The sequence below is a fragment of the Phyllostomus hastatus genome, unplaced genomic scaffold, assembly GCF_019186645.2.
Source record: "Phyllostomus hastatus isolate PE091 unplaced genomic scaffold, TTU_PhHast_1.1 phas_scaffold_129, whole genome shotgun sequence".
Lineage (NCBI taxonomy): Eukaryota > Metazoa > Chordata > Mammalia > Chiroptera > Phyllostomidae > Phyllostomus > Phyllostomus hastatus.
Genome location: NW_025334009.1, coordinates 23,898,656 through 23,922,449, shown reverse-complemented (window position 1 = coordinate 23,922,449; position 23,794 = coordinate 23,898,656). Strand labels below are relative to the sequence as shown.

Here is a 23,794-nt window from a genome sequence, read left to right as displayed (position 1 = left end):
CAAGAACATAACTGACAAGTCCTTGAGTGGGCCTCTCCTGGATTCTTCCTCATGCCTCTCTAGCTTTGGCTGATTTGAATCTATATCCTTTCACTGTAATAAACTGAAAGCTGAGTATAACAGCTTTCGATGAGTTTAGTGGGTCCTTACAGGGAATTATCAAATCTGATGGTGATCTTGGAGACCCTTGAACTTCCAGCTGGTGTCAGAAGTAAAGGCTGTCTTGGAGACTTCCTTAACTCCAGCAAGTGGTCATCTAATTGCACTTGGAACAGAACTGAACATCTTATGATGGCCTTAGGGATCCTAAACAGTAGCCTCCACCTACCTGTTCAACTTTGCTTTGTACTCTTTGCTTTACTCATTACCTACAACTACCTTGTCCTTTTATTTGTTTCTCAAATAGATCTATAGTGTCTTTGCATGTACTATTTCTTCTGTTGTATCACTCTGACTCCAGATACTCACAGGGTTGATTATTTTATTAAGGTTTCAGTCAGACATGTTATGTCTTCCAAGAGGTCTTCCTTGATCATGCACATTAAAGTAGCTCCACTGTCTTGGGCATTTATCACTTTGGAAACAATCTTATTTATTTGACTACTTATTTATTATCTGTTTTCCCCCACAGAAAGCAATACCTTGTCTATTTTGCCTTTACTGCCTTTACTGTGTCCAGGTGCCTAGAACAGCAGTGGGTGTGTATTGGTCATTCATTAAATACTTTTTTTTTCATTCTCCCACTTCTTTTTTTTTAACTTTATTAACTTTTTAAATTTATTGTTCAGTTACTGTTGTCCCACCTTTTCCCCAATTGCTCCTCCCTACCCCGCCCCCACTCCCACAGTCAATCCCCCCCCCCATTGTCTGTGCTCATGAGTCTGCTATTCCTGTTCCTTTGCTTGTCTCTTCTCCTTCCACTTCCTTCCCGTTACCCCCTCCCCTTTGGTCACTGTCAGTTTGTTCATTAAGTATTTCTTAAGTAGAGTTATGAAATTTATTTTATTTTTTTAAATAAAATAAGCTGGCAGATCAAGATACTATTATTAGCCATAGTATATTTTATATTGTAACATAAAATAAACATATTGTCTCTCAATGTCCATGCATTTAGGATAGTTAGTAGAGAGTTCATGAGTAAATCTGTCTTCACTTGGTGGTGCACATTAAGCTTTTCTTTAGCATTTTAATCAATGAATTAACTACTGTTATTTTGCTGTGTATAATATACACCCATGTTTTTGCCCCAAAGTTTCAGGGAAAAAAATTTTTGTTTTAATTTTTTGTTTAATTCTTTAACAAAAAAATATTTTGTTTAATTTTTGTGGCTCAGGTGAGCCTTGAATTTATTTATATTTAGATAACTTGTCTTTTGTATTATAAAGGAATTTTAGCATTTATTTTTTAAACATATGGATAACATTATTGCTTTCTAGAGTTACACTTTTAATGCATAGACATAAATAAAAGAATTAAAAAATTATATAGCTATGGAATTAGTGCTATCCATGTACAATGTGCATTCTTTTCCCTAAAAATTTTGGGTGAAAAAGTGTGTACTGTACATGGCAAAAATGGTATATATATTATATATAACATTACATATAAAATTTTTAGATAAGACAAAACTTGAGATTCAGACAACTAAAATTTGAAAATATCTGGACAGGAAGAAAAACTGAACAGAGACTGTTTAACATGGAACTGAGGATAAATTTAAGTTACTGTACTGTAGGATTGAGGGTGGGAGGAAGGGATGGGTGGGGTGGGTCGTGGTGAGGGGAAATGGAGACAACTGTACTTGAGCAACAATAAAAAAATAAATTACTGAACTCAGTTTGAAAAATAAGGTTGAGGAAAGATCTTATAAACCTCTATTCTGTAAGAAATAGCTAATGAAACTTCAGATGTTACACTAGTAAAAGAGAAGATTTAAGCAGATGTGATAATTTGTCTTCCAATATTTAAAAACTATCACATGCAACATGGATTGGATTTAGTATGTATAATGTTTTAACTACAGATGAAACTATGACTTTGAACTTCGGAGGAAAAGTAGGTTTTGGTAAGGAAGAATATTCTAGTAGAGTTGTTCACAGTGAAAATGGACAGCTTGAGAAGTGTCAGCCTGCTTTGTTGTCACATAAAACATTTAAACCTAATGTAGGTGAGTAATGGTAGATTGATGGGAAGGTGAACTGCATGCCTTTTAAAGACCACAGGTCTCAGAGCTCCCATAGTTTATTTATTTATTTATTTTTTATTAGGAAGTCTAGGGATCCGTTTCTAGGAGGTTAGATAATACAAGCACCAGATCTTTAAGACAAGATGATATGGCAAGGTCAATGATAGGTTCAGCAATGGGCAGGCTCTCTGGCCACAAATTCCTCGACAGTCCTCTCATCAAAATAAAGGCCTGTTTTAGTAACTCACTTCTAATGAGGAATGCAGTGGAAGTGATTTTACATGATTTGTGAGACTAGATTAGAAAAGGTGATATAACATCCCCTTCACTCTATCTTGGGATGCTCGCCCTTGGAACTCAGTCTGTGCTCAAGTCCAGATTTATATCTACTGAGTAACTTGCCTAAGTCATTTACATCTTTCACATTTGGCAGTCACATGGCAGGACTACGTGCAGGTATTCCAGCAATGTCTCCAGCAGCAGTCCCCGTGGGAAGTCATCATCAAGTGGCAGACAGGGTGCAAGAGGAGCCGCCAGTTGGTTCTATCACCCAGCCTTTCAGCGCCCCCACCTGGTACTGCATGGAACAGAGACAAGATGTCCCCATTGAGCCCTGTCAAAAATGGCGGAATTGTTGAATGTTTTAACCATTTTACCTTTGGTAAGGTATGGTGAGACCAGATGCAGATCAAGAGAAACTGGAAAGAGTTTTACGATTTTTGTTAAACTCATGTTCCTGGGGGCAGGGAGAGCAGGTGAACATGGAATGCTATAAGGAGTCACTCAGAGGAAGCACCAGGGCCTGTCACAAGTCAGGGGGAGGAGGGGAGCTGTGGGAAAGTGCCCTTATTGTGGCTTCTGTAGGAAGAAAAGACAAAGCAGGATAAGCAATCTGAGAATTGGCTAATTTGAATAATATAGCAGCAGGTCTGGGGCATAAGTTGTCCCTGCTTGTCTGGTACCAGGCCCTTGGGGGATTATAGTGGGTTTATAGTAGCCCTGAGTGTGAGAGCAAGATAAGGACGGTGCTTCGGGGTGTGGACTTAATCAGCTGTTCAAGAAGGGGAACTGACCAGCCTCCAGCCAGGCAGGGCCTCAAAACTGGGTCAGGACAGAATTTATAAAACTACGTTATTGTGAGCAAAATAAGTGTTAACAATGTTTTAAGCTACTAAGTTTTAGGTAGCCTGTTATATAGCAATAGATAATTGGAGTAGTTGGACATTAGTAATTGCAGAATCTCACAAGATAGAGAGTCTGTTGTGTTCTTCTGGACTCAGGGAGAGTGTGACTTCTTCTGTTGGCTTTCTAGGGCCCTTCATGGGACCCAAAGGGGTCTCTCTGAGCTAGAGTTCAGATTTATTGATGTACTGGGTCAGAACATGGGTGATAAAACCTGGTCTGAAACTATTTCTGTAGCTCTCGTGAAGCCCTGAGGGTGTGCTTCCTATAGGTCCTCCCAGGGCAACAGTGCGAGAAGTACTTTTTGGGTTTCAGAAGGGAAGAAATTGTGCCTTGGTTTAGTCTGGGGACGAAGGTGTCTATCTTAGTTTGGGTTTCTCTCAATGTGAAGCTTAAGAAAATAATGTGAGTGCTGTATTGGGGAAGTGATTTCAGGAAGCAGGAATGAGGGAGGAGAAGAGTTAGACAGAGATGGAGGAAAATCTAGTAAAAGGGGTGTTTTCAAGGTTGTTGTAGGAAACAAAGCCTTGTTTTTCTGGGACCCTCTGAGAAGTTTACCTCTCAGAAGTTTCTCCTGTAGGACAGGAGTCAGATATTTATCCAACTCCTCTTGTTTCTCCTGGGGTTGGGGGTCATCCCTGAGAGCAGCCTCTGGACTGTACTTGTACAGGGACGGAGAAGGCTTCTGTGGCATCAGAGAAGGCCTTTCAGCGGGAAGCAGGAAGATGAAGGATATGCCTTGACATGGGGCCCTGTTACCCTGAGGAGAGTCTAAGCTCATGTGGATTTCAGCTGAGACTGGATTTCTACGTGTTCAGGGGGACGCCAGAGGTGTCTGCCACAAAATCAGAGAAGGAGAGCACTCTGGAATCGGAGTCACAGGCCTGGGTTCCGGCCCATGATTATACTAACTGTGTATCCATGACAAAGGCATTTAATTCCAAGATTTAGTGGTCTCACATGTAAACTGAGGAGCAATTATCAGGTGATATTTGTGTGGAAGACACGGAGCCACGGGCAGTGCACCACCAGGAGGCGTGAGCTGGCTGGAGGCCAGGGGGCCTCAGAAGGAACTCTCCATAATTTACAGAGAAGAGGGTTTTCCCTCTTGACAGTGCTGCTTCTTCCAAGACAAAATTTCTTAACCAAATTCATGAAGATTAATGTATAAACTAACATGGAAATTGATCAATTTAGAATGAGAAAAGGTAAAGATCACTAGAATGGATGGTGGTATTCTTTGGCTAGGAACATTGTCTTTTTAGGGAAGCTATTTTAGAAGTTCAGTCAAAGTCAGAATGTTAAGTAGGTATAAGGTTCAAACAAAGGTAGCTGGCTGCATGGTTTGAGTTTTGGAGCAGGATGGCAAGGGTAGCCCGATGTACCTTTTTCTATAATAAGGGTGCCAGTCCTATTCATTAGGGCTCTACCCTCATGACCTGATCAACTTTCAAAGGCCCAACCTCCTAATATCATCACACTGGGGAATAAATCACAGCATATGAACTGTGGGGGACACACGAATTATTTAGCAGCATTATTTCAGTATAGGCTGCAAGCTGCTCCTGTGTGGTAGTCAAATGGTAGGAATAGTTGCCACTAACAAACTTCAAACTACAAATGGTGCTTCTAAAAGCCACCATTTAAAAGTGATAATTACAGTTTTAAAGTTACAGGCTGGGGAATATGCAAAAAGGGAAACAAATTAAAAGATAAGAAGGCAGAAATAAGTGTTTTTCCAGTGTTATGTATCCAATAATTTGTTCATCCATGGCTTCAGCATTACTGACTTCTCTGTGGGAAGCGCAGTGCTAGTTGCTGGAAATGAACACAAACAAACAAACATGCAAATAATAAAACAGGAACACCCCCCTCAAAATTTTATTTTTATCTACCTTTTGTTCTTAAATTTGCTGTCCCTTTCTGCTCCAGAGTGCTGCCTTGTAAGCACCTAACACATCTCGGTACTGAGCCTAGAGCCTAGTACTGGGTAGGCGCTCAACAAACATTTGTTGAATTGAATTTCTATTATTCCCTTTGCTCTTTCTGCCTTTTTAAAAAAATCTCTTTTTCTTTCTTTGTTTCAAAGAATTCCACTAGCATTTGTTTTTCTAAGACTCAAAGCACTTGGCAAACATTTCCAAGATCTTTACAGCCTGTCTGTGAAATAGATAAGAAGTACCCTGATAGCAATTGCACCCATCACTAGCTATAGTCTCTCTTGGTTCTCTTATCCTATTACTGATGGTTCATTTGAGTTTCTACAGAAGGTGGAAACACAGTTTAATAGTTCTCATGGCTCATTTTGTGCATTTGCAGGACAGTAGTCTCAGGAAATATGTGGACTTCAAAGGTGCTTACTGGAGGCAAATTCAGATCAAAGCAAACAGCTCAATAAATATGCCAAGTGTAGGTAGGCCTCTTGTCCCACAGCACAGAGCCTGTAAAGGTCTCCCGAGGACATAAGCCAGAAAGAGCCACCTGGAGTTGTAATTTTCCAGTCCTTCTGGAGATTGAGGTGAGGTCATTGCTGTTGATTCCATTTTGGAGTTTGGCAGCAGGAAGGAACCTTGGGATTTAACACTGTCTGAGTGTCACTACATTGAAAATAGAACAAAATAGTCTAACACTTATGACAAAGCTATTTGCTTTTTATATTATTTTTGGAATTAAAGATCTAAAAATATTGTTAAGTTAAAAAAATTCTTAATTAATCCTCATCACGTTCCAGTGAGAAAGATGAAAATATGTTAATTTTTAAATAAAAGGGACAAATGAATCCCTTAGTAATTCCTGAGTCACACATCACATCGAATTTACAACAATGCACTCAGACAGACATCTACTACAATACCACAGAACTCTTCTTGGTCTCAGCATATTTGAAACTATCTGAACTGTTGGACTTTGCTCAGACTGTAGAGTCACAAACTATATGTTAGGTGTACTGTTTTATCAAATTTCCTTATCTATCAGTGTGACCTGATACTTGCATTGTTAACAGCCCTTAAGTTTAGATTCATTTAAATGATTGCCTCATTTTAGGCAGGCAGTTTGTGAATAGATGTGTCTTTCTTTAATTGGGTAATCTGCATTTGGGCAGGAAAAGTCCTTAAACTTGGAAACAGCAATGGGAAAATTGTCTTGACAGCAAAGCAGTAAAACCAGCCAGTCCTTTTTGCATGTGTGCGTGTGCACGTCAAAGTGCATGTGTGTCTACCTGTGTGTTATCTACTAGATTTTACTATAAGGTCTTCAGCAACTCATCAGAAAAAAAACAACTGTTTAAACTTCTGCAGTCTTGATGAGAAAGCTGCAGTAGGAAGCAATTAGTCAAGGTAATGATCCTTTCTAGCCACTACTTTAAAGATAAGCACACTTTTTTAAAAAGTCTGTCTATCTATCTATCTATCTATCATCTATCTTAATACATTCACATGGTTAAAGAAATCACAAGGTATAAAAAGTTCATAGTTATAAGTCTTTCTCTTATTCTTTGTGCCAAGGACCCTCAGTCATAAGAATAGGTAATAACTATTCTTAATTTCTTATATATCCAGATTTTTGAAGTTTAAAAAATTATATAAAATCTAATTAAACTATGATTTCTCTTCTTCTCACTTACATGAAAGGTAACATATATGTGTTACAGACACTCTTCTATAGGTTGTTTTTGTCACCTAGCAAAGGATCTTGGCAATTCTTAACTTAGCAGGATATAGAGAGCTTCCTTATTTTTTTCTAGCTGTGTGGCATTTCATTGTTTAGATCAGTATTTTAAAAATATGTACATGCATCAGAATTACCTGGAAGGGGTGTTAAAATACAGATTATTGAGCTTCATCCCTAACTCCCCCATTCAAGAGGTCTGGGGTAGGGTCTGAAATTTGCATTTCTATTAAGTTGCCAGGAGATTCTAATGTTATTGTCTGAGGACCACACTTTGAGAACTACTGTTTTAGATATATCATAACATATTAGCTTGTGGGAAAACAAAAAGGATTTTTCCAAACTCTTGTTATTACAAACTATGCAAGAATGGATATTCTGGTTCACATACCATTCAAACAGATATAGGTATTTCTGCAGGATAAGTTTCCAAATGCAGATTTTTTGGGGTTAAGGGTTATATAAATTTATAATCTTGATATACACTGATAAATTGGTGGTTGCTCCAATTTATACTTCTACCAGTAATATATGAAAGTGCCTATTATACAATGCCAAAATAGTCTATTATAAAACTTTTTTTGCCAGTCTTGATAGGTGAAAAGTAGTTTCATTTTAAATGTATCTGTTCATATAATTAAGAAATACTTGTATTTCTTTTCTGAAATTTACTTTTTTGGGTCAGTTACCTAATTATTCTAGACTTCAGTTTCTTTATTTGTAAAATGGGAACATTAATAATTCTTACTAGTCAGGCAGCCCAAACTTCTATGACTACAAACTTTATTTTTTATCTTAATAATTAATTAAATTCTACTTCATTGCGTGGCAGTTTTACTCATTTGTCCACTTATTTATTTTTGAAATAATACAATCTACAATATGCTAAGTACTGGGAATGATGCAGTGTAACCTGTTTGTCAAGGAATTAATTGTATATGAGGGAAGACCAACTTGAAAGCATTATGTTAAAGATGACTATAATGGATGTGCCTACAAAACCAAATTGTCACATCAGGACAAGAAACCTTAACTCTCCCTGGCAGAATCAGGGAAAGCTTCATGCAGAAGCTGTCTTTGAACTGACACTTGATGGCAAGCAGTTTTCTAGATGGATGAGTAGGGGAGGGTGTCCCATACAGAAGAACACCCTGTGTAAAACTATAGACATGAGAAAAATATGGGTATGAGGGAACTATAGTAGTATAAATGTTCAAAGAGTAGAAATGGAAAAAGGACCACTCTAATGTTCTAGTTCACCTTTGGGGTAGGAGAAGGACCCCAATCCCTTCAAATCTGCTCATTCCAAACCCCAGACTGTAATATGAATGCTTCCTTCATATTTCCAGTAGCCAATTTCCTCTCTGTTAGTTCCCTCATCTGGTCTTCTTGACCATGTCATTTGTAGTTTGGATACTTCTTTGTCTTAATTGAGGATTTATTTGGGAGTCTTGCTGTGTGATCTTGCCAATTTGATGTTCCACCTACTACCACATAATTCTGAATCAGAGAGTCAGAGGTTAATTGAAAAATAATATAGAGGGAATAGTCTTATGCTATAACTTCAAGAGTATATGTTCTCAGGGACTATTTATGGAAATGAAGAGATGCTCAGAACATATTGAGTAAAGAGATCTGTAGAAGCTCTGTGAGCTAAAGCCCAATAACTTAATATGTGTCTTGAAGGACTCGCATTGCAGCAGACCATGAATGGTCTGAATTTCTCCTTGGATGAGTCTGTGTCACTAGAGAAGTCTGGCCAAATGCTCAAGTTGTGTTTGCTCTTATATTTGAGGTGATCAAGGCTCTGGACACCATTATCAAGAGCACTGAAATCTTAGCTCCAAGAAACTCAATAAGCAGTGCCACAAAACTGAAGTATTTCCACTTATTAACCTCTTGGAATCCACTGGCTAGGTTTCCTCAAGGGTTAGCTTTTTACTCTAATTTAAAGTTTCATACTAATATTTCTCTTTTTCTTTCTAGTCATCACTTTTAGTATGCCTACAAAAGTAGGACCCTAAAACAACTGACCTTTGCCACCACCTCTCAATATGTAGGTGGTTCAAATATTTTTTTCAGGAATAACATGAACAAGAGTCCTCAGGAGGCTATTGCTTTACATTCTGTTTCACCACCCCTTAGGAGGTTTAATCAGCTATGAGTGATACTGGTCTTGAACAAAAGGGAAATATGACAGTGTTGAACTTTACCTGAAGGCTGTGCTCCTGAAAAGCAGTGTGGCTAAGAAATCCTCCTACACTTCTGTGTTCTGGGAAATGTCTTACTGCAAAGGACTAGCCTTCCCGATGTGACTTAGATGAGACTCAAGGTTGAACCCCCTTTTTTTTTTTACCTCAAGCAGACACAGCCCTTAAAATCTTCATTCTTTATCTCATAAGTGATTAGCTGAACTATTTGTTCCCATTGGCCAAACTGAAGAAAATGCTCATTAACTTGAGCAAAATTTAGTCAGGGTTCACTCCTTCCCCCAGGCTCCTAAATTTTGACCCAGCCTTGAGCATTGGAATGTGGAATGACTCCTCATTTGTGGACCTTCCCCAGAATCAGCTGACCTTAGGGAAACCATTCCATAATCAATTGTCCAATCAGGCTTCTCAGTCATCCCACCTTCCCACATCCAGTTCTTTTTAGCATTATTTACTCTTCCCTATGAAAGAAAAGTCTTTTTTTCTGCCAGACCTTTGAGATGCTTGTAGATATCATGGTCATAAAATATAAGTTTTCAACTCCTTTAGGTAAACACTAAGGAGCATGATTGCTAGACTATATAATAAAAGTATGTTTAATTTTGTAAGAGACTGCCAAACTGTTTCTCAAAGTGGCTATACCATTTTAATTCCCACCAGCAGTGAATGAAAGTTCCTGATGCTCCACATCCTTGTCAGCATTTGGTGTTGTCAGTGTTTTGGATTTTGACCATTTTAGTAGGTAGGTACTGGTATCTCATTGTTGTTTTAATTTGCATTTCCCTGATGACATTTGTGAAGCATCTTTTCATATGCTTATTTGCAATCTGCAGATCTTCATTGGTAAGGTGTCTGTTGAGGTGTTTGGCCCATATTTTAATCAGGTTGTTTGTTTTTGAGTTTTAAAAGTTCTTTGTATATTTTGGATAACAGTTCTTTTGCATTTTTCCCCCAGTCTGAGGCTTGTCTTTTCATTCTTTTGATGGATTTTTTACTTTATAAACATTTTCAGAAAAAGACTGTGAAAGACTTTGAAGTGGTGAAATTCCACATTCTATAAAAAGTTACCAGTGTTGTGTTAGTATGCTCTTTAGGGTTATCTATGTCTTCCACTGTCTTTGAGATAATTTACAGCTTTATAAGCATCAGAAAAGTGATAATAATAATATAATAATCATGATTCTTCTACTTAAAAATGCAAATAGACTGTGTCCAAAATGGTACCTGGTGATTGCCTTGATAGACCTCTTTGCCTCTGTTTATAAATTCATTTCAGCATTCCTTATTGTCCATGTAGGTGTGGTTCTTTGAATTATCCTTTGAACTGGTTGTAAAATCTTACTGGCTTCCTTATTAATTAGCACATAACATAAAATCTCTGATACATGTTCATTTTGTATTCCTTTGTATATGAGTCTTGATTTTAGCTTTAAATTTTTTTTACTTAAACAGAGGAGTTGGTATAGTGTAAGGTTATACAGCATGTGAGACTTGTTTCACAAACAAGGCTCAGACCACAGAGCACATGCTTTTACCACATTATGCTTGGAAGCTAAAAGATAAAGTACAGAAGCAAAGCATATGGCCGATTGAGACTAATGTGCTAATGCTTAAAGCCATTGTTTCCCATAGGGAACTCAAATGGAAAAGAACAGATAAATAAGTTTATTTAGGAAGAATTGGAAAACCTTCATTTTGCCTAGAATAGGCTCTGCCAAAAAGTCTATCCTAGCATTTGGGAATCAGCAGAGAATTAGCAGAGAAATTAGCAGAGAAATCAGGCTGCTCTGCTGGGTTTAAGAACTTTCCTAACAAAACTGACTCTGAATATGGAATTCTTAATTAACATTCCTAGAGGGTGGTCACATGGGGCAGTGTGCCCAGGGTGCAGTAGGAGTTGCTTTGTTTGAGTGAAGTCCCTTAGTGTTAACAGTTGGATATCTGCAGATTAAGTGCAGACAATACTTAGACAGACAATTGAAAAAGTAATTTTTTGATGGTTTCCCCAGCTGCTGCTGAGAGATTAGCTGGGATGTTAGCCAGGTTCTTTTACTATAGTTGATAAAACTTTATGAGAGCAGCACTGTGAGTTTACACATTATCGTTGATTTAGCTGTGGAAAGAATTTGGGAACACTGTTGCACTTCTTTTATGGGTTGTGAGTCAACAAGTCTAGGCTTTGCTTGCTGGATGTTGTGCCTGTGGGGAGAGAAATATTACTAGAGATAGACAATCAATGAAAAGAAAACTATGTGAAAGAGTTATTCTAGTTGTCTCTCTGGCATCCATTCCACCTCATCCCATTTTGTGGCCTCCATGATCCATGTGTTGTGCATTGGACTGTGAATAGGCAAAGTCACTAAGGGTTACCTGAGTCCCCTTGCCACAAAAATTGGTCAAGGCAGAAGCCAGTCTGTAGATAAGATCCCTTTGCTACAAAGGAATCAGAGTAAAGTCTTGGGGTTTTGTTCAACCATTGTGGAAAACTCTTATCATCTCCCACCTTGGACATGTTTGAGAAAGAACTGTAGTTTCACTTTCTGCTAGCAGTGTTCTTATTGTAACAGGGTGCAGAGCATGGGTCCCCTAAGGGTGGGGAGCCCCAACATCTCCCCCACATCCTGCAGGGGGCAGGAGAGAGACAAAGAAGAAAGTGCAGCATTTGAGGCACATTGCCTAACAAAGGCAGATTCACAGCCCATGCCTTCCTGAAGGGAAGACCTGGGGAAGCTGTGAATTGTGTATGGGACTGTGAGGATGTGTGACAGCAGAGTGAGTCATGACATAGTGGGGGAAGCTCACACGGCACCTGTGTGAGCTAAGGGGGCAGATGGCCACCCTGGATGCCTGTGTGTGGCCGGTAACTCTTGCCCTGACTAAATATGGCAGCTGAAATAGGGTATGAAACACTGGGGAGCTGACAAAAATGGCAGATGTTAACATACCATAGGAAGAGCCAGATGTTAGGTCACGCAGGAAGTTCTAAGCCAAGCATTTAAAATGAGGGCAGACTGAGTAACAGGGGTCTCCCATGATGTCTGTCTGCTTAGAGGTCTACCTGAAAGTCTGCTGGGAGGTCTGCCTGAAGAAGAGGGTGACAGAGCTGGTGGAGCTGTGGGGAGCTGGGGACCCTCCCGGCTAAACACCCAGACACATGAGAGATGCTTGGAGCTGAACTGTGACCAGGAATGTTGAGCTTCAGACCTCTGTTTTTCTGAAAGATGATACTTCTGAGTGGTGTATTCTGAAATTGGTCTGGCAAGGCAGAGGGTGGTGGGGCTATTTATTTTGGGGTGTTTTTAAAGGGAGCAGTACTTAACGTCAGAAATCTGTCATTATTCTAAATCTGTATAACCTTTAAATAAACAACCCCTTTCCTTTTCCACCAAACTCTCGCCTTGGGAGTCATGCATCTTGGCGGCAGGCAATTGAACCCCACAGCTGTTTTAGAATAGCATTGGCTAGTTCTGTAACATTGTGTTCATGAGAAAAACCACCCTGTAGATCAAGTGGATACAGAGAGGAGTGCCTAAAGAATCACCAAGAAATGAAACTAAAGCTTGATGAAATTGCACTTACAGCCCATTTAACCTTCAGTGACTTGAACCTGTAAATTTCCTTTGTTGTTTGAATCAATTTAATTTTTTTAATTTGTTTTTTGTCACTCACACTGAAACATGGGATATTTGTGTGGTCCCTGCTGCTTCCTTTCATTTGCACAGTGCTGTATTTAGTGTGCAGAGGAGACTTCAGAACATGATTTTAGCTTGGATCTTATCCTGGGAAGAGCTGGGATTATGCTCACTAATATCCTCTGGGAGCTCTTAGAATCTGTTAAGTCTCGGAAGTTCCTCACCTTTCCCAGTCCTAGCCTTTAGAGATCTAATTCTTGGCTGGTTTTCTGTGATCTTCCAAGGAAGTAAAAATTCTGAGGAGAGAATGGAATTGGCCCTAAATAGGAAAAGCTAGAGAATTCTGGGCAGATATTTCATGGAATATTCTCTAGGAAACACAATTTTACAGATTTGTGGAAGATTATTATACAGTTGATCCTTGAACAACACAAGTTTGAACTGTACAGGTCCACTTATAGGTGGATTTGTTTTTGATAAATACCTGTACTATTTTTGATCCATGGTTTTGAGTCCACTGATGTGGAGCACTGACTGTATCCATTTATCTAGGCCATTTTAGATAGGGGACCTGAGCTTCTGCAGATTTTTCTCTCTGCGAGGGATCCTGGAGCCAATCCCCTGTGGATACCAAGGGTAGTCATTTTGGGGGAGTCAAAAGTTATATATGCATTTTTTAAAAGATTTTATTTATTTATTTTTAGAGAGGGAAGAGAGGGAGAAAGAGAGAGAGATAGAGAAACATCAATGTGTGGTTGCTGGAGGTCATGGCCTGCAACCCAGGCACGTACCCTAACTGGGAATTGAACCTGCGACACTTTGGTTCACAGCCTGCGCTCAATCCACTGAGCTAAGCCAGCCAGGGCTTATACATGCATTTTTTGACTGTGGTAGGTGGGGGTGTGCGGTCGGGATCCTTAACCCCAAGGGTCAACTGCACTTATATTTGTGTGTCTTAAAGACAAAGAGAGTCTTAAAGTCTTAAAGGCTCCCCTGTTAACACTATGAGTTCCCTAAAGAGGAGAAACCCTGTTTGTTTTATTCATCACCGTATCTCCAGGGCCTAACACAGTGGCCATTCCCCAGGAAGCATTCAATTATTATCTGTTAAATGAGAAGGATAAGCAGATGAACAGGATTCAAATGGTGCCAAATTTTTGGTAATTTTTAAAATACTTTACCAGTAAGGAGTTTTTATTTCAGAAATTGTGATTATAATTACAGAACCCAGGGTTTATCTAAATTAAGCTCACTGGAAATTTTACCCCCTCACCCAGTTCTTTGTTTAATCTTTTCTTTCCCTTAAGTGCCAAAGAAACCCATCATCAGAATGTCAAGAAGTTGTTTCGTTTGTAACCATTGAACAGTGTAGTGCTGATGAACTCTATGTGCCATATGTAAAGAAATGAATATTTATATAAATACCTGAAGAACTATATCACACTGACTTTTTTAAAATCATACGCTGAAGTATTTTTCAGCGTCAAGGTCCATGGTTTGGAGCAGCTTACATGCTTTTAATATTACTCATTCAGTTGCAAATAGCTGAACATGGTAAAGATAGAAGAAAAGAAAAATGTCACTGTTAGTTCCTTTGCTCTGAAATTTTTGTTAGTTGAAATGTTAACTTTTTCTGTACTAATGGGACAGAAACCATGAATCCAATTCAGCTAACTTTCAAGGAAGAGTAGATAAGAACTATTTAATTATAGGTTGCTTATTTATCTAATTCTCTTGGCAGGATTTGCTTTTGGTGAAACAAATCACCTGTTGAAGAAAAAAAAGTCATTTAAGTGATTAAAATCTACTTTAGCTAATTTCCTCTTTAACTTATTTGTAAGCCAGCAAGAGCTGATAATTGTAATGAATAGTTCTTATGCAAACTGTAGTTGACATTTGGATCTCATTAGACTTTGAAAAACTTCTGCCACCTTTTCTTTTGGACTTTTCCTTCCGCTGGGATAACTGTTTTCAAGGTAGGCTACAGTGCATGGAGTTTAATGTATGAGCTTTGAAACTTCAGAGTTCGGAATCCAGCTCTTTTATTACTAGCTCTGTGAGCTAGGACCATTTTAAATTAAAAAACCCTCAAATGCAGTTGTAAAGTGATTTTTGCAGTGGGTTGTGATGATAATTAAATGAGCTCATGTAAAGTGTTAGAGGCGTAAAGTGTTAACATTGTCAGGCACATGGTAAGAACACATTAGTAGGTCATGCTCATTATTAATAAGAGTCCCTGAAATGGAAAAGCTGATTGGATGAAGAGCGGGTGCTAGATCAATGTTCTCTTTATAATTAAAATATAAAATTTATAATATATTTTATATTTATAAATATAAATATATTTATTATATGTACAAATATATTTACAATATAATATAATTAATATATATTTTTTCACTATATATACATATATAGTGCAATCATGTTTGTCATTGCTATATTATAGGCATATCATTAACCTCAATTTCACCTTTTTAAGACTGAAGAATATGAGTAATATTCTTAGATAAATAAGTCAACTATTGATTTTTTGTACAGAGGAGGTAGTGGGGTTTGTAAAATAAACTTACATATGCATTGGAAATTTTTGTTGTGTGTATGTTAGGGAAACAGTTTGGTTTACCATATGAAAATATTTTGTTCAGGCTAAAATTTTAAAACTAATTTGTGTTTTGGACACATCATTTGTTTCTGCCACTAAGAAGACTATTACAGGCCAAGTTAGATGGATTTAAAAATATGCAAAATAATCCATACTATAAATAATCTATATGCAAAGAGAAATAATAGGGAGTATCCATTTTTATTTATTCAATACTATGCTTTGAGTTTAGTTTTAATGTCTTATTTATAGTGGAAAAACTAAAGAATTTCCCCCTAGTCTAGAAGTGATTTAGCTTAGGGATAAAAATGGACACATGTCACTGAAATAACAGAGTTTGGGGCCTTTGCTCTTACTTTAAAAATATTCCTTAATTTCCCCAAAATGTGTTTATTAGACATAACAGAAGCCCGTCTTAGAAAATCAGGGAACATTCTAACTGGAGATAAAAAATCCAAGAAATCAAGGCAACAGCTGATGCCTTAGAAGTTGATCCTTTTGTCTTTCTCCTGCTTTATAATTTATCTTTATAGCACCAACAGCTGCTTTATGCTGTCATTTCTGTCTTGATCATCAGCCTTTATTTATACTATTTATTTATCAGGACCGGTTTCTAAGATTGCCTCCCACCCGCAACTACCACCTTCTCACTCCTCTGGATGAAGGGGGATGAAACAAGAATAGAAGAACGTACAAAGCTTTTATTGTTCTTTCTTTGTTAAACTAGATTAAAACAGTCTTAAAGAAGCATCTGGGAAGCCTCATCCTCACTTGATTCAAATTCCTGGGTCTTCAATCTCCTCAAATATATGTATTTCCATTTGGGAAAGAGTCTCTCCATACCATCTTCTTTCTGGGAAAGAGACTCATTTAATTCCTGCTGAATGTACATTGTTGAGGAGTCTGCAAAATGTAGGTACAAACTGGAAGTTATTTTGGCTCTTTGTGTTTGTGTTAAGTGTATTCTATTGGAAGCTATTTTGAAGGCTGGGGAGAGAGAGTGTGTGTATGAGAGAGAAAGAGATTAGTTGGTATCTGCACTTTTCATAAACAGCTGGGGCTATGAGCAGAAACTCTTTAAATTGCACATCCAAATGTAGCATCTGGCATAGTGGGAACAACAGAGCTCCAGGGATCCTAGAAGAGGTGAAGTAGGAGAGCTTGTCAGGTTTCTTACAGTTTTAAGTCCAGACCTCAAGAACAGAATTAAACAACAAAGAACAGTGAGATTTGCTCTAGTGCCTCAGGAAACACAATCAATAGGACTTCAGCCTGAGTGAAAAGCAGGTAGACTGTGTGAGTGAAGAAGCAGGAGTTGGAGAATGACATAAACTGGCTTGAGAGGAGTGGTTCTCAAAGTGTGTCTGCCCTCCCTGCCCTCATTAGTATCAGCATTACTTGGGAGTTTGTTAGAAATGCAGTTTATTGGCCCTCAAAGCAGATCAACTGAATCAGAAATTGGGGGTAGGACCCAGGAATCGATGGTTCAACAAGTCCTCCAGGTGCTTCTGATGCGTGCTAAAAATCAAGACTCACTAATTTAGGGCATTGGAGTCACTTCTTTACTGAGATACCTTAATAAGGAGGTAGCCTTCATCTGCCTGAAGCACTACGGACCGCGTCAGGTTGGTGAATGAACGAATGAACGTGTGGAGAGCAGATTTAAAAAGTGATGTGAAAACCTGGAAGGGCTTTGCTGTTACATTTCGTTGTTGTAAGGCCTGATGTGACCCCTTTCTTAGGTGCTCCCTGTTTTCTCCAGCCTTGTTGCTTCCTGTCTTTGTGACTCTTGGCAGATGCCATCACTTGTTATTTCACGGTGGAAATGACCTGTTCACAATGGTAGCCTGCAAATGGCTACATGTGTCTATTTAAATTAAAATTAAGTCAAATAAAAAATGCAGCTCCTCCATAATGCTAGCCATATTTCAGCTGTTTGGTAGCCACATGTGGCTGGCACCTACTTTATAGAATCATACAAATACAGAACATCTTCATCTCTTGGAGACTAAACTTGTAAAACCTACAAGTAGTGTTTGCTAATTTCTGTTGTGTGAACACTCCCACCACAACCAGTGTCAAGCTACCAACATGGCATCACTGAACATGGAGTTGGAAACACAACACAGGATGAATGCTTGAGAACCAGTGTGAATTGCTTCCAGGTCACCACTGGTGTTATGGGAGGGACTCTTTCTTGATGGCAGAAAGTATAAATTTTGTTTTTTACATTCTAATTTCATTTTGTGTGACTATTTTTCCAAGAATACGATATTAACAGCATACTAAAAATGGCCAATAACCTGGCCATCTTAACTCCATGTTAGGTATCATGTGGGAATATGCAATACACAATTTAACTTAAAAGATCTTTTCCATGTCAACAGGAAAACTGCTCAAAGTGGATTGGGACCAGTGTTTTCATTGTGAGCTCCAAACTAAAGCATGTAAGAATGTTAAAATGCATATGTCCTAGTCTGAATTTTATAGAGTCAATGTGGTACTCCACTGATTATTTCTATTAAGTGGAGGTGTTTATAGTCTTATCTTGACCAGCTTACTCATTGAAAATGCGAGATTTGCCTTTGATCTTTGAGGTCATGAATAAGTTGCAAATACATGGTGTCAAAGGTGAGTAATGTACTTAACTTTAAAAATATTTGCCATTTTTAAAGTGCTTAGAAATTCTTTTTGAAAGATGAAAAATTATTTTTAATTGCAAGCTAAAACAAGAATCAACTTATATGCAACCAGGCCAATAGTTACATGTTATAATCAGACTTGGAAAAGACTTTTTCTATTGTGTGTTAACCGGTGCCTTCTCTAATGTTGTGTGTGTGTGTGTGTCTGTGTGTGTGTCTGCAGAGATGGTGGGGGTTTACGGTCATGAATGATGCTCTAGCTTCACTAAGCTAACAACTCATCTGTTAGAAATAGACTTTGGTCCATGGATTTTACATCCAGAATACTTGAAAATAAGAGAACTAGGTGACTACTAACCTATTTTCTTTCTTTAAAAAGAAGACTCCTAACTCTGAATGATTCTTTTACTAAAACTATTTGTTAATTGTGATAATCATAATTGGATGAGAATTATCAGATAAAGCAATAACATTGTTGAGCTCAGTTATTTCTGCAGAGAGATTATATACATGTGTGTCAAATCAGGTCATTTTTTGGCTCTTGGGAGTCTTCCATTTTAATGTAGGTCCGGCTAAAGCTGGGTGTCCTTGAACGACAGCTGCGAAAAATTAAATCGATAAGTGGTGTCCAAATGTCAGAGAGAGTGGTGCAAAGTGGGGACAGTGTGAGACAGTATGAACGGTTTGATTTGAACGGGTAGTCAGAGTTTAGATTTGACTTAGAAAAGAAATAAGTCAATATCTTTAATTCCCAAACATTGTACACCATCTAGTCAGGAGCCTTAGTGAAGATCAAGCAATCGACATGGTCGGCATTATCAGAGCTAGGCTATGCAAGATGGTTTTATTTCTTGAATTTTTTTTTTACATTCCAACATGCAGGAAGGTAGGCAGACTGTCAGGTGGAGTAAAACAGAACTTGTATGACTGTGAAAGAGGCTGATTACTGGTCAAGGGGCTAAATTAAGAGATTCAGTGTACTTGGGAAGTAATGGGAAATCTCAAATTGCTTCTACATTTGTCTTAGTTAAGGGTTTGATATTTTGAATGTGTACCTATCCTCTGGGGGAAAATTGGGCTGCCAGGTATATCATCAATCCAGCAAGATGGAAATGCCGGGAGAGGCATTTTATGGTTCATCATGTTATTGTAATCATGACTTATACTGGAAAAAATAAAGAAAATAAGAACAAGAATAAGTTTTTGCTCTTGTTCTTTGCAAAATCACTTGGAACGTATTAAAGGAAAGATAATATAAATTAAATTTACATTATAATATGTAATATATAATGTATAATATATATATTTCTCATATAAATTACATTTATAGATTTGCAATCTGTGAGAAAAAGGGACTTACATGTTCCATTTACATATTATTTCTAGAGAGGTAGCAGAGCAGTTACGGAATAGAAAAACTAATAAAAGCTGAGAAGGAAGGAAATAATGACTTGGTTAAAACTTAGTCATTTGATAACTAATCATTATCCGAACATATTCAAATAAGAGAACTAAGCATAGCCATTCAAAAGTTACTACCTCAAAGAGAGAATTCTTGAGTTTATTCTTACACATAAAAAAATTTCCAGTTACTGAGTGTGTTTTAATTTTCACCCAGAGAGACTCTTATTGCAATTAATCAAAAAATTAACCTGTGATACTCTATTTTATAAAGTCTTATTTTGTCACACATTTATAAAAAATTTAAAAAATATAGATGAATATATATATTTTGATCAAAGATTGTGATATAGTATAAGACAAAATTAAGGATAGCTTCCTGCTTTTACTTTAACTCTAGACTGTTCTAGAATGAAATTTGGATCAGGTAGCAATTAATGGTAATAAGGGGCAACTCTAGTATAATCTCTTTATAGTTAGCTGCATGTTTCAGAGCTCATGGGGAGAAAAGTTGTCATTAAGGTTTAAGAATATCCTCTTTATTAAATTTTGCCGGGATAATCTGGAGGGCACTGTTTGTAGATCGTCTATTAAGAGGGGCATATGTGAAGAAAGACTATATTGGGAAAATGGAGAGTTACCTAGCAGATTTTATTGGTTCTCTGGGCCTGTAGTGGATTCCAGTCGTGGCCCCAATTCTTTAACCCATTTGTGCACCCACATCCATTGCCCTGAGACTGCATTTCCTCTCAATGAAAAGATAAGAATCTATTTCCCTTAAATATGAACTTGTTTTGTGATTTGCTTTGGCTAATAGAGTGCAGCAGAAGTGAAAGCATGCCATTTCTGAGCCTCTGTCTAAGAAGGCATTGTGTTCTCCATTTGTTCACTAGCTGAGAGCAAGCTTTCTAGTCTGCTGCATAATGAGAGACAGCGTCAGACGGGTCAGGCATATGAGAGAGCCCATGCAGTATCAGCAGGGCTGTCCAGTGGACCACCCCAGATATGGAAGCAATAAATGCTTGATGCTGCATGCCACTGATGTTTTGTGGTTGTCAAGCAGCACTGTTGTGGCAACAGAAGGCTGATATAAAGCCCTAATTTTGTCAGAGAGTATGGAGATCTGATTAATTCTTTGTGGAAGTCTTGATGCTTTATTAAAATAAACAGGAAGTCCTTGAAGTGATAGTCTTGTTAGCTCAATCATTTCCCACAGGGCATTTATTTACCAAGTGGATTTGACCTGGGGCAAAGGTTTCAGTCCACTTCTTGGTAGCAGCAGTATGCAAATGTGTTTATGTCCCTCTAAACCCAACAGATAGGTGTCTAAAAGTTATCAAGGACCTCCTTGTATCAGCATTGTCACAATTCCAGTGAAGAGCTTGTTCCCCTTGAAGAATAGATGTGACTTACTAATGGTCAAGGGCACATTTGTATTTACCATCAAAAAAGAATGAGCAAATTTTCTTATAAAATATATTTGGGAATTAAAACACAGACCTTTACATTATTATTTTTTTTTGCAAGTCCCATTTCTGGTATATCTGGAATGAAACCGTGTGCTGACCTTTATTTTACTTGTACTTCTTCCCCTGACTAGAGCAAACAATGGGGTTTTGTGGAAGCCCCAGGCGTTCTGAATCTAAGAGGGACAGATTTTTGCCTGTGAATAGAAGGAGAATTTGGTTGAAAATAGAGGCTGCTTAAGATTCATTCAGAGGAATTGTTCTTCTCCCTCATTTTCTTTGCCCAGTGGTTTGATCTTCTGTGGCTCTCCAGAGCCCACTGTCAGATGACTTCCTTCAGCTGCACTGGATCTTTTTCAAATATTTTCCAAGGACAAACACCCTCCCTATGGGTTTTCTCAGCTGCAATGATTGTCTTGTCGGGGGGATTGTATTCTGATTACTTTAACTTTAGCTTCCTTACTGCTTCAGTGGATTTCAAATTTGTTACGGTTAAAAAAAGTTCTGGAAAGTTTCATAAACAAAGTTGGTGAGAACAGGGCTTAGGATTTGTTCTGCTGAGCAACCTTTAGAATGTGGCAGAGTGTTGAGAAGCACAGAGAATAGAAGGAGTGCCAAATTCTTCCTGGTGCATGCTCATAGGTCAGGCATAATACAGGAGCTGTGCAGAAATTTCCGTGATCATTTCCCTGCATCGAGATGCCCCTCCCTCTCCATCCAATTGAACTGAAAGCAGTCAAAAGCATGCAATAAGTTCACATAGCCAGCAGGGGGCAGGAGCGTCCCGGCCTTAAGTCCCGATTTCTTCACAGTGTTTGCTCGATTCAGTCGTCGGGCACTACTCTCAAAGCTAACTGGTTCTGAACTCTTCGAAAGCCTTTTTTAGGGGACTGGGATGGGGTGGGTGGGGGGAAGGGTTGCAGCGTAAGATTTTTGCTTTCACTCTCTTCTGCCGACAGTGTGGCCAGTCAGCTTGGATTTGAATCCTGACTGCTCCATTTGCTAGCTTTGCCTTCAAGTCAGTCGGCTTGGATTTGAATCCTGACTGCTCCATTTGCTAGCTTTGCCATCTTTTTGTGCCTTAGCCTTTCTCGTCTGAAAAATGGGAAAAGAACAGTTGTAAGGATGTCGTGAGAATGATTGAGTCAACTTGTGTAGTGAGTGCATTTAGAACAGTACCTGGCAATTAGTAAACCTGATAAATATCAGCTAACAACAGTAGAGCTTTTCTGTTTCCTTTCCACTTTCTATCCTCCCAAGTCTGGATGTAAAAATAAACTTATCTGGCAATAGATTCTACAGGCTGACTCCTATTTGTTCTTCAAAGCTCATCTCAAAAATACAGTGTCACCCCTGTGACATTTCTGCCAAAAATGCTTACGCTAAATCTAATAATGAGAAAGCATCAGACAAAACCAAAATGAGGGACATTCTACTAAATAACTAGACTGTGCACCTCAAGAATGACAGGGGCAAGAGAGACAAACCCTTCGAGACTGTAGGATACTAAACAGACATGACAGCTGAATGCTGGGAGTTTCTTTTGCTTTAATGTATACGTTAAGACAAGTGGCAAAATTTGAATAAGGTCTGTAGATAGGAGAGTAGTATTAGGTTTGTATTAATTTCCTGATTTTGCTAATTGTAGGCAATGGAAGAGAATGTCCTGGATTTTAGGAAACACACACTGGAGTATTTAAGATAAAGGGGGCATGCTCTCTGAAAGTTATTCCCAAATGATTTAAAAAATGTATATGTGTATATATATGTTATGTATATGAGAGCATATTTTCATATAACATTTTAGTACATCTTGATGAATGGTATATGAGAATTATTTGTATTATTTTAAAAAATTATTTATTTATTTTAGACAGAGGGGAAGGGAGGGAGAAGGAGGGAGAGAAACAATGTGCAGTTGCCTCTCACACACCCCCTACTGGGGACCTGACTTGGCCAGAACCCAGGCATGTGCCCTGACTGAAAATCGAACTGATGACTGTTTGGTTCGCAGGCTGCCTCTCAATACACTGAACCACACCAGCCAGGGTTTATTTATATTATTTGTGCAACTTTTTTTTGTAAGCCTGAAATTACATAGAAAATACAAAGTTACAAGAATAAAAACCATGAATAAAAATGAAATATCTTATCCCAGATACTTCCTTCTCTAAGAAGTTTTCCCTGATGCTTCCATGCCCTCACTCTTAGGTGGGTTAAGTGCTTCTGCCTTGTGCACTCCTGACCTGCAGCCCATCTCTGTCTTAACACCCATTACACTGTGACCACCTGTTTATGTCATTCAACTGTGAGCCTGGGCAAGAAGGCAGGGACTCCATCTCATTGTTCACCTTTGTGTCACCTGAGCCTAGCTACTACTTGGCACAGAGAAGGAACTCATTACAGATTTGCTAAGCGGTAAGGTTATGGAACATGTGTTACATAGTTAAGGTTTGATTATCCAGGTGCCTGTTGTGAATTTTAGTTTTGCTTTTTAGGTTTTGTAGCAGGGGTGTGGCACAGGTTTGAGGCTCAGCACACCTAGTCAGAGAGCCAAGTTCTGTCACAGCATGCTCAAGGAACAGTCTCTTGCTCAGAGTCATCCTGAGGATAGAGTGTGAACTCTTTGAAAGAAAGGCAAAGAATTAGTGGACTCTCTTTCTTTAGACCTTTAACTTAAGGAAATTCTACTCGATGTGCTCAATGGTAAGTATGTTTAGTGTGAAAAGAAACTTGTTTTACTTACGGTGTAGTCCCCAAATGCAGACCATGATTTCATCTGGTGTACAACTGAAGAAACAG

General features: G+C 38.3%; 1 pseudogene; it reads left to right on the top strand.

Moving 5' to 3' along the window:
• LOC123830404 overlaps window positions 1-23,794 on the top strand; it is a 106,803-nt pseudogene that overhangs the window by 133 nt on the left and 82,876 nt on the right.